This window comes from Euprymna scolopes, chromosome 13 (assembly GCF_053919585.1).
Source record: "Euprymna scolopes isolate OS-2025 chromosome 13, ASM5391958v1, whole genome shotgun sequence".
In the NCBI taxonomy this organism is placed as follows: domain Eukaryota; kingdom Metazoa; phylum Mollusca; class Cephalopoda; order Sepiida; family Sepiolidae; genus Euprymna; species Euprymna scolopes.
Window position 1 is genome coordinate 60,958,658 of NC_136494.1, and position 10,007 is coordinate 60,968,664.

Sequence of the window (10,007 nt, forward strand, 5' to 3'; positions counted from 1 at the left end):
AAGTAAAGAATCTCCAAGATCTTATGATGAAATTTGGAGAGAGCACGACTCAGAATTGGAAATGAGTCAGTCTGAAAGTTCGCTGCACATGACGGGTTTTAAAGACATGGTCGGTTATTGAAGCCCCTTAAGTATTGACAATAACGTCGTTGCTTGCTATGTTCAAATTTAACTGCACTTAAACTTATAAATTGCATTATTATTATAATGAGTGGTAGAACGTCTTTTCAAGAGGATTCCGTGAAGGTTTTCTTAGAAAACACAACACATACATTTGACGCAAAATATCATTTTTTTAACCATTGAGCTTATTTATTTGCCGAATTTCTCGCTTACTGTAACAAACCACGGTAAACGAAGATATATTAGAAATTTAGTCGCCGTATTAATTTAATTTTCAAAAGTTCAGTTATTTGTCTTTGCATGACTGAACTAAACACATTAAGATAAGTACACATTGTTGGCTAAATTATCGGTAATCATTTTCAATTCCTCATACATTTTTATTTGGAACAAATCATAAAGGCAACCTATTATCAAGTCCATTTTTTTTTACAAATAAGTCACAACTTAACAATGCCCAGAGGTAACTCGAGGATAACGGTTTACGAGTGTACAGTAGTAAATGGTGTAATATCGTAGTAATCGTTAGTGGGGGATTTTTTTGTAAATCGGATTACTTAAGAGACAGCTAACTCAAAAAATTGCTTACATCGGACTTGAAGGCGATCATATTGTGGTCAGTTGGAAAACAGGGATACGGAAGCGGGTCTCGTAGGCGTGCAGTTCTAAGAAAGAAGCTATGTTCATGGACACTACCTTTAAGTTTGGGTGCAGATAAAGAATTGGGGGAATTTGATGTACAGGGTACTGACATTTGGGAATAATAGTGTTCAAAGTTTAAAAAATTGATCGCTTTTTTTCTTTGCTGAACATACACCTCCAAAAACCCGGGCAACGCCGGGCTAAAATGCTAGTATATATATATATATATATATATATATATATATATATATATATATTATCATGGTGACCGACCTTGCCCGGGGGCAAATTAGGCTTTAATCGGATATTTCGTTAGTCTAGATTTCGTATATATTATTATTGAGTTGTGATTTCAAAACTTAAAATAAAATCCATGGGTGCAACGAGCTGGAATCTAAACCGAAACTTTAGTATGTCACAGCTAGTGATGCTTCCACTGTACAAACGTGACACGCATATGAACTAATTATAAATCTAAAATTAAAAATGAAGATAAATGTACAAAATGTATGACCCGTAAAAATACTGTGTCAATCAGCAAAAGACCGATAAAAGACCGGTCCGTAAAAATCCGACCATTTGAAGCCTGAGCGTTGCTTATCGACTTTTAGTTTCGGAAGAGATAGAAATTTAAAATATCGAGACAGACCAACATATTGCCGTTTACATATTAGATATATATAGAAAAAAACACACACACATATATGTATATATATATGTATGTATATATATATATATATAAATATATATATGAAAGTAAACGTGTATGTGCATCTGTATGTCTGTCTGTGTGTCTGTGTACATTTCTTCACGAAATAACTCTCTCAATTTTAAGTTTAAAGACTCGAAATTTGATATACAGGGTACTGAGTTTTGGAAAAATCTTTGGAATTTGTTTCAGGCCAGAAATTTGGCTCTTAAGGGGTCAAAGTTCAACGATTTGACCTTTGAGAACTCTACCAAACTACTTCGTCAATTTGTGGTCTAAACACTTGAAATTTTAGATATAGGTTCCTTTGACATGAATCTAACTTAATAATTTTATTTGCGCCCAAAACTATAAATATTAAGGGGTCCTAATAAGGTTCAAAGTAAAAAAAAATGACCTCTGCGGTCTCTACAAATTACTCAGACAATTTCTTGTCTAAACATTTGAAATTTTACATAAAGTGTATTGAGAGATAGGGCAAGGTTTTTAAGTAGTTTGGGTGGAAAATCTTTAGTTACCAACATATAAATGTATGTATGTATGTATGTTTACATTTTTGCCTGAAAATTTCAACAGAGGCGACTGATTTTATAAGATCATATCGTTTTGAAGCTCGACCTTTCAGACGACAAATATAAAAAAATTGGGTAAAAACATTAATATATTCACCTTAAACTTGGCACTTTTCTACAGGGGGTGCTTTTTTCGCCGATATTTTTGAAGTCATCCTCCCCTTTCGATTGTCTACCCTTAATTTAAACATAAGTCATTTCCCGTTTGGCGGTGGTTGTAATAGCAAGGACGTCAAGGATTTTCCCGTTCTTTTCGTCCTTCGCGGTACGGGTTCGAGCCTGCCTTCCTACTACCACTTTTTTTTGCTCAACATACACGGCTACCAGACGCCCAGGCAACGCCGGGTTGAAATGCTAGTAAATATATATATATATATATATATATATATATATATATATATATATATATTAAGTAATGTGATTGATAATTTAAAATTTAAAAATCAAATTATAATTAAATTAAAAATCAGTTTCACAAGAAGGAACAACAACAACATCAATTATCTGTACGATCGTTTCGGAAAACCGTGTTTTTATTGTGGTAGACATCAAGTTACGAACAATAATTATTACATATACTTTTTTAATAAACAAGGTCTCCTCGTCAGCAAATTTTAAAGGGCTTTTATTAAATCTAAAAGACACCATAAATAAACCTAGCAAAAAGAAAAAAACTAGATGTAATAATTATTGTCCGTAACTTGATGTCTACCACAATAAAAACACGGTTTTCCGAAACGATCGTACAGATAATTGATTTTGTTGTTGTTCCTTCCTGTGAAACTGATTTTTAATTTAATTATAATTTGATTTTAAAATTTTAAATTATCAATCACATTACTTAATATTGAATTAGCTCTAGGACATTTACCTATCGAGCTTATTATATATCTAAATTACAACGAGCATTTTTTCTTTCCTGTAGTTTAATTAAACTAGTTATTTCACTGTTACATTAGAATACACTAAGCTCTTTAGACTATTGTTCTAATCTCCTTTAAATTATATATATATATATATATATATATATATATATATATATATATATATATATATATAAGCATGGGGACCGGCTTTGCCCTGGGGGCAAAAATAGGCTTAGTGGGATATTTTCATTTGTCCAGATTTCGTATATATTATTATTGAGTTGTGATTACAAAAGTTAAACTAAAATCCATGGGTGCAATGTACTAGAATCTAAATCTAAAATGTAATATGCACAGCAAGTGACGTTTCCACTATACAATCGTGGCACGCATATAAACTAATTATAAATCTAAAATTAAAAATGAAGATAAATGGACAAAATATCTGACACGTAAAAATACTGTGTCAACCAAAAAAAGACCGATAACAGAACGGTCCATAAAAATCCGGTCATTTGAAGCCCGGGCGTTGCTTATCGACTTTTAGTTTCGAAGTTTCGAAGGAGATAGAAATTTAAAATATCGAGACAGACAGACCGACATATTACCTTTTATCTATTAGATATATATAGAGAAAAAGACACACACCCAGATATAGATAGAGATCTCTCTCTCTCTCTCTCTCTATCTCTCTCTCTTTATATATATATATATATATATATATATATATATAAGTGAACGTGTGTGTGTCTCTGTGTGTGTCTGCGTACATTTTCCTACGCAGTAAAACTATCAATTGTCAGTCTACAGACGTGAAATTTGATATAGTGTACTGGCATTTGGAAAAATGTTTGTGATCTGTTTTCGGACAGAAATTTGTCTCTTAAAGGGTCAATGTTCAACGATTTGACATTTGAGAACTCTACAAAACTACTCCGCCATTTTTTTATCTGAACGCTTGAAATTTTAGATATACGTTCCTTGGACGTGGATCTAACTTAATAATTTGATTTGAGTCCAAAACAATACATGTTAAGGGGCCATAATAGGGGTTAAAATTAAATAAATTACCGTTTTTTCCTCAACATACACCTCCAAACGCTCAGGCAACACCGAACTGAAACGTTAGTATATGTATATTGATATTAATACACGTACATTCCTTATTCAAACGCTTTAATAATCATATTTTATTTCTTTAAGCATGTCCAAAATACCATATGTTTATTTACAGCAACTGTTTAGTTACGTAAATCTAATCAGTTGTTTACATGTGAATACTTCATTATCTATCTTAGGCTGTTCAGAAAACAGGAATCTCTTTACATTAAAACAGAATTAAATTTCGGCTCATCTTCCATTAAGCAGAAAACATTCCGTTTAAAAATATCGCGCATTTTGTTCTTTTGAAGTTGACGAACCATATTTTTCGTATTTATTAAATAATTCTCCATATTCTTTTCATTAAAAGATATTTATATTTATTTAATGCTTTATATGCAAAGACGACGACAATTAAATAGAAAGGCCAGTCAACATGGCAGGATCCTACACTGGCAATGAAGTCACACAGAATGGTTAGACTCTTCCTACAGCTCCATTAATGCTGGCAAAAATTGACCCTGTTCACCCGATAATGTATCACGTGTCCATCGGATTTGATATTCTATTGAGCGTCTACTCAGTAGAATAGTATAACATTCAAGATCTATTTCTGTTTTTTGTTTTTATTTCTGTTTTCTTTTTGTCGCTAAGGGACAGGTCTTGTAACTGTGTGCAACCTATTGAAAGTCAGTCTTGTATTGGCAGACCTCTGTAATTTTCGCACGTAAAAGTCGGTCTGATTTTATTCGAATAATAGTATCTTTCTTCAAACTATATAATTTACGCATAATTTTTTTCGTTCCTCTAAACTCTAATAACGTTTAATCCTAAACTTTTATCCAGTTTCCGAGCGGCTCTTTCTGCTGCCATAAATAGTATGTTATATATCTTTTGGGAAATTACTCATGACTAAACATGAAGGAACTTGATGTAAGGTGCGGAACAGAAAATAATATCACTTCAAGGTTAAAAATGCCCACCGGTAATTGTTATGTAAATAGATTCCAACGCAGAAAAACGAATATTTTTTCTTTATTTTCAGAAATATCGCTCACGGAATATGAGGACTAAGGGAGACAATAATTTACTTATATAAGAGTTGGATGAGTATTACAAGAGATTACTGGTCCCACGCCTGGAGAGGTGTTCGCGAGAACAACTTGTCCTCTTTTGTCAGAGTAAAAAATCGACATGGTAATTTGATAAGGGTTTTTTTTTCACGTCGCTATAACACCCTTTCCACAGAAGTGCAGTCAGATGAAGACTTATTCAAGACAAATATGGAGTCAGGTAAATCAGAAAATTTCCTATAGAGAACATCCGGAGCTATCATTGATATGGGCGTATACTAGACGCTCGCGTACATTGACGTTTAAAAGCACTGAAATCAGAAAAACGAGAATATAAAAAAAACATTACTCTAGTACGATCACAAACGAGCCTTTACTAAATTATAATGATGCATACTTGTTTTAAGTTTCATGTTGAGTAAATCTGGTTACATATGCAGCAGAAATACATATTTTGTGTGAAATTGTGATGATTATTGTCATCAACAAATTGGATATGCAACAATATCACCCAGCAAGAAACAAAACGAAGATATAATTACGTTGTAGCGTAGTATAAAATAAATAATTACATGTATAACGTTGTAGCTTAATAAATTGTCAGGTGATGGATAATTGGATTAACACATTAAGTTTTAGGTGATTTAACAGGTGGTTGGTTGCCGAATGAAAACTAGCACATCACTTTGAAAAATTGTTCCAAATCGCGATTGTACCTGTTGTGGTGTTTCTATCATAGTGATCTTCTCCATTTTTGACATGCCACCATGATAAAGAGGGGGGTAGAGAGATAAATGGAGACCGAATACGGCAAGTGAAAAGAAAAGGATATATTCTTATTTAATAATACAAATAAGGGGTATACGGGAGGCAATGTAAATCAGAAACCATATTATTATTATTATTATTATTATTATTATTATTAATATTATTATTATTATTGTTATTGTTATTGTTATTGTTATTATAATAATAATAATAATAATAAAAATAATAATAATAATAATAATAATAATAATAATAATAATAATAATAATAAAAAAAAAAAAATCTTGATCGGTAGACACAGAAACCAATGCGCTACAACAAATAGACGATACTGACTGACTTTAAGTGAAATGAAATAATGGAGGAAGAAATTTATAAATATGGAAATTAGTATTAAAAGCATAAAAACGACTTTTAAAGCGTATGAGCCAGAGCATAGAAAGTTGATTATCGCAGCTAGAGACACAGACAAAAAGAACAATGCAGAACATTAACCAAAAGTAAAGAGAAGTAGAACGAGAAAGTACAAGATAAACGATTCATAAGAAGGAGAGAATCACGATCACGCATGAACACGGCTCAAACAAACCACATGGACAGAGAAAAAGAATCTTTACTTACAATTGCACAGAACAACGTAATTAAAGCGAACTAACTCAAAGAGACGGAAAATAAAAACAAAATAAATATGTGTAACTTTCCAAAGAACTGAGAGGTATATTGGAACCTGAAGAGTATTAGTATAATACTAATAATTGTAAAATCTTTAGGAACAGCCCCAAAGACCATGGTAAAAAGACTAGTCGGAATCGGAAGAAAGAGGAAAAATCAAACTAAGCAGCGAGCTGTAGTGCTGAAAACAACTAAAATCTTAGGAAAACACCTCGGATTTTGAGTTTAATGGATATCGGTGGCAAACACTAATCGCTCATGAAAAAAAATGGTAAGAAACGAAGTATACAAACAAGAAAAATCAAAGTGAAGAATTTGAGATTGACTAGCCCCCCCCCTCACACACAGACGGTGTTAGTGCCGGTATGAGATGGCATCACAGCAAATAGTCAAAAAGTCAAGAGAAAATTGAAAGCCTGGGGAGTGGAGACACTAATCAGACTTCCGCTGGATAGGTGCAAATGAAGACTAGGCCTAGGGAAGACTTACTGCCACCGAAATTCCAATAAAGAACAAGAGGCATTTCCAGTGGCAAGTAATTTGCAAACGTCTGTTGCGATAATGCTAACTCATTGTCAAAGGTTGTTAAAGAGTTAACGAGGTCTGGTAATCAGGGTAGGCATGATGACACCCAAAGCCAGGAAATACTACTGGTATTGTCGGTGTGCAATCACTTATAAGAATCTGTGTGTGAACTCCTTGTGAGAGACCTACAAAACAATAAATAATATTTTCGATGAGAGATTAGAAATAAGCACGTTATTTTATACGTTGCTTTTTTATAGGAAACAATGGACAAACAAGTAATAGAATTATGTACTAATGTTTTGGAAGGAATGCGGTTTACAAATCTGAGGAAGATCAGAAGCTAATTTTTAAACACTTAGTAAGTAGTTAAAAAATAAGCCTTCAGGAGTGACGTAGTGTAAGTAATCATTATATTAAAAAAATACAGTAAGGCCTAATAAAAAGTGCGTTTCAAACCGAACACGTAGGCACAGCGGTAACGTACAATCCTGAAAGTCTTTGTCTGGGTCATATAAAAATAAAGCGAACAATAAACATGTCCATGATAATTACATAAACGAGCAAGAATTATGTCACTAATACAAAGGATATAGTGAATTGAGTTGTCTCTGTTGCACGTAAATAATAATATCTATAATTTCTTAACAATTGACGTTCGTTCCTGATCTACAGCATGCCTATTTTTCTATTGATATTTAAGTAGATAATTTTTCCCAAAAAGTATATAAATCAAATTTTACTATAAATGGTAATCTTAGCATAAGAGACAGAAACATGGCAAGGACTGGCTTATACTGTGGTTAGACTGTGATAAACTTTTAAGGATTCGAAGCACATACTTTATTCGTGTACATGTTGTTTTAACGCAGTTTCTACCATACATTTTAATCATCGTTTGATATGTTAATATATTCCTATGTTTTATATTTATGAATCAATCCGAGGAGATTTCATAGTACTGACTCGTATATTGGAATGAGAAGTACTTGAGAATTCATTTTTACGTATCAAGTAACACCAATGCTTTTCTAGACACTTTTTTTATCAAAACATTTCTTCCGACATTTGATATTTGGTTGTCGTTCGTCATTTCTCTTCGTGTGTCATCCCAACATGCATTCGATTATTTAATTCTGGAAAGTAGTTGTCCAGGTCATAATTAGGTTCATAAATACGCAATCTAAAAAGTAAATGACCTTATTCTGTTTTCGTCTATACTTCGTTATTTCTGCATTAGTCAACATCAAAATAAAAATATATTTGAAAAAATATTAAACTTTGAAAAACTGCAAACCAAATTACTTGTAAAACATTACTGAACAACGTCGAATAGAAATAGCACTACGTTATAAAGCCTGGTATTGCCTTATGAAAATACTTATTAGACCATCGAATCGCTTTACATTTTGAGTATCCTTATTATCCCTATAATTTGAAGATCGTTGTGAAAGCATCTCGCGTGCCTGTGTATATCTGTTTACTTGCTTTGGGTAAATATTGCTTCAACTTATTCACTATTAATCAAGCACGTACTGAAATAAAATTCTATTGTAAGAATAAAATGCCTTCTCAAAAATTATTATAATAATCCTAATTAACAAAATTATATCCACCCCAAGGCGATTCGTATCATCCGTAAAAAGAAGGCCTTTTAAATTTGTCAATTTTGGAAAATTACTTTTTGAAATGGCGAATTTTGAAGGTAATTGGAATGTCTACAAACTGTCACAAATAAGGTCACTTTGACCTTTAATTTTTAAAGTAAATTTTCATTTCTTTAAGGATTTAAAGGTAGAAATATATTTACTTACAGTTATTTACAAATAAAATATAAACCAAAGTTCTTTTGAAAACGTTAGAATTTAGTGCAGTAAATAGCATTCTAAGCAGACGAAAACGTAATAATTAAATTTATTTTTATAATTCTGATTAAAATAAAATAAATCGAGGACTAGTGAAGATAGTTATAAACCTGCATATAGAAATCTCACCGAGAATTATCCGATATATTACGGTATACCAACTTACATAGGTTTGTCACGCTCAGCACACTTAATGCAGTTAAACATTTGTCAACAATTTAGGATATCACAAAAGATTTCTTTTTCAAACGCCCATACGTTAAATAATGAGTTATTATTTTCTGCGATATTATATTAAGAAGGTAAAGATGTAATTAGTAAATGGTTGAATGATGAATGGTGTAGGAACGAAGATCATATCAAATTGTATTAACTGCAATAAGATGCCTGATTAAAACGTAAAACTCATTTAAATGAAAACGTCTTTTAAAAATACATTTTAATCTATCCGTGAAATGGTCTAGCTGTAATCGAATGAAACAATATATTAAATCTGAAAATTACTAACTGAGACAGCGTTATTCGACACTTTAAAAAACACGATTTTGATTATAAAAGCATTAATGAAACTAATTGAGTTCAATATTTTTTTAATCACAATCAGGTTAGTGATTTCTATAACATGAGTTTAGGACGAGGAGCCAACTTGCTCATCAAAATTTAAGAAAATTATTTCCATGGCGTATTTGTTAAATTGTTAAGAAAATTATTTCCAGAGTGTAAGTAAGTTATTTCCAGCGTGTATTTACCAAACTTTTAAGAAAATCATTTCCAGCGTGTATTTATCTAATTGATAATAAAATTATTTCCAGGGTTCATTTGTCAAATTGTAAAGAACATTTTTTCAAAGGTGCCTTTATCAACTTGTAAAGCACATTATTTTCATGGTGTATTTGTTAAATTGTTAAGAAAATTATTTCCAAGGAATATTTGTCAAATTCACAACAGACATTTTTTGAAACAGAAAACATTTTGGGTCATGTTTATTGATGTTGATCATTACGTAAGCAGGGAAAAAGCAATGCAGATAGGGAGATAGATAAAAAGCGACAAGGAGAGCGATGATAGCCAAACACACACACACACACACA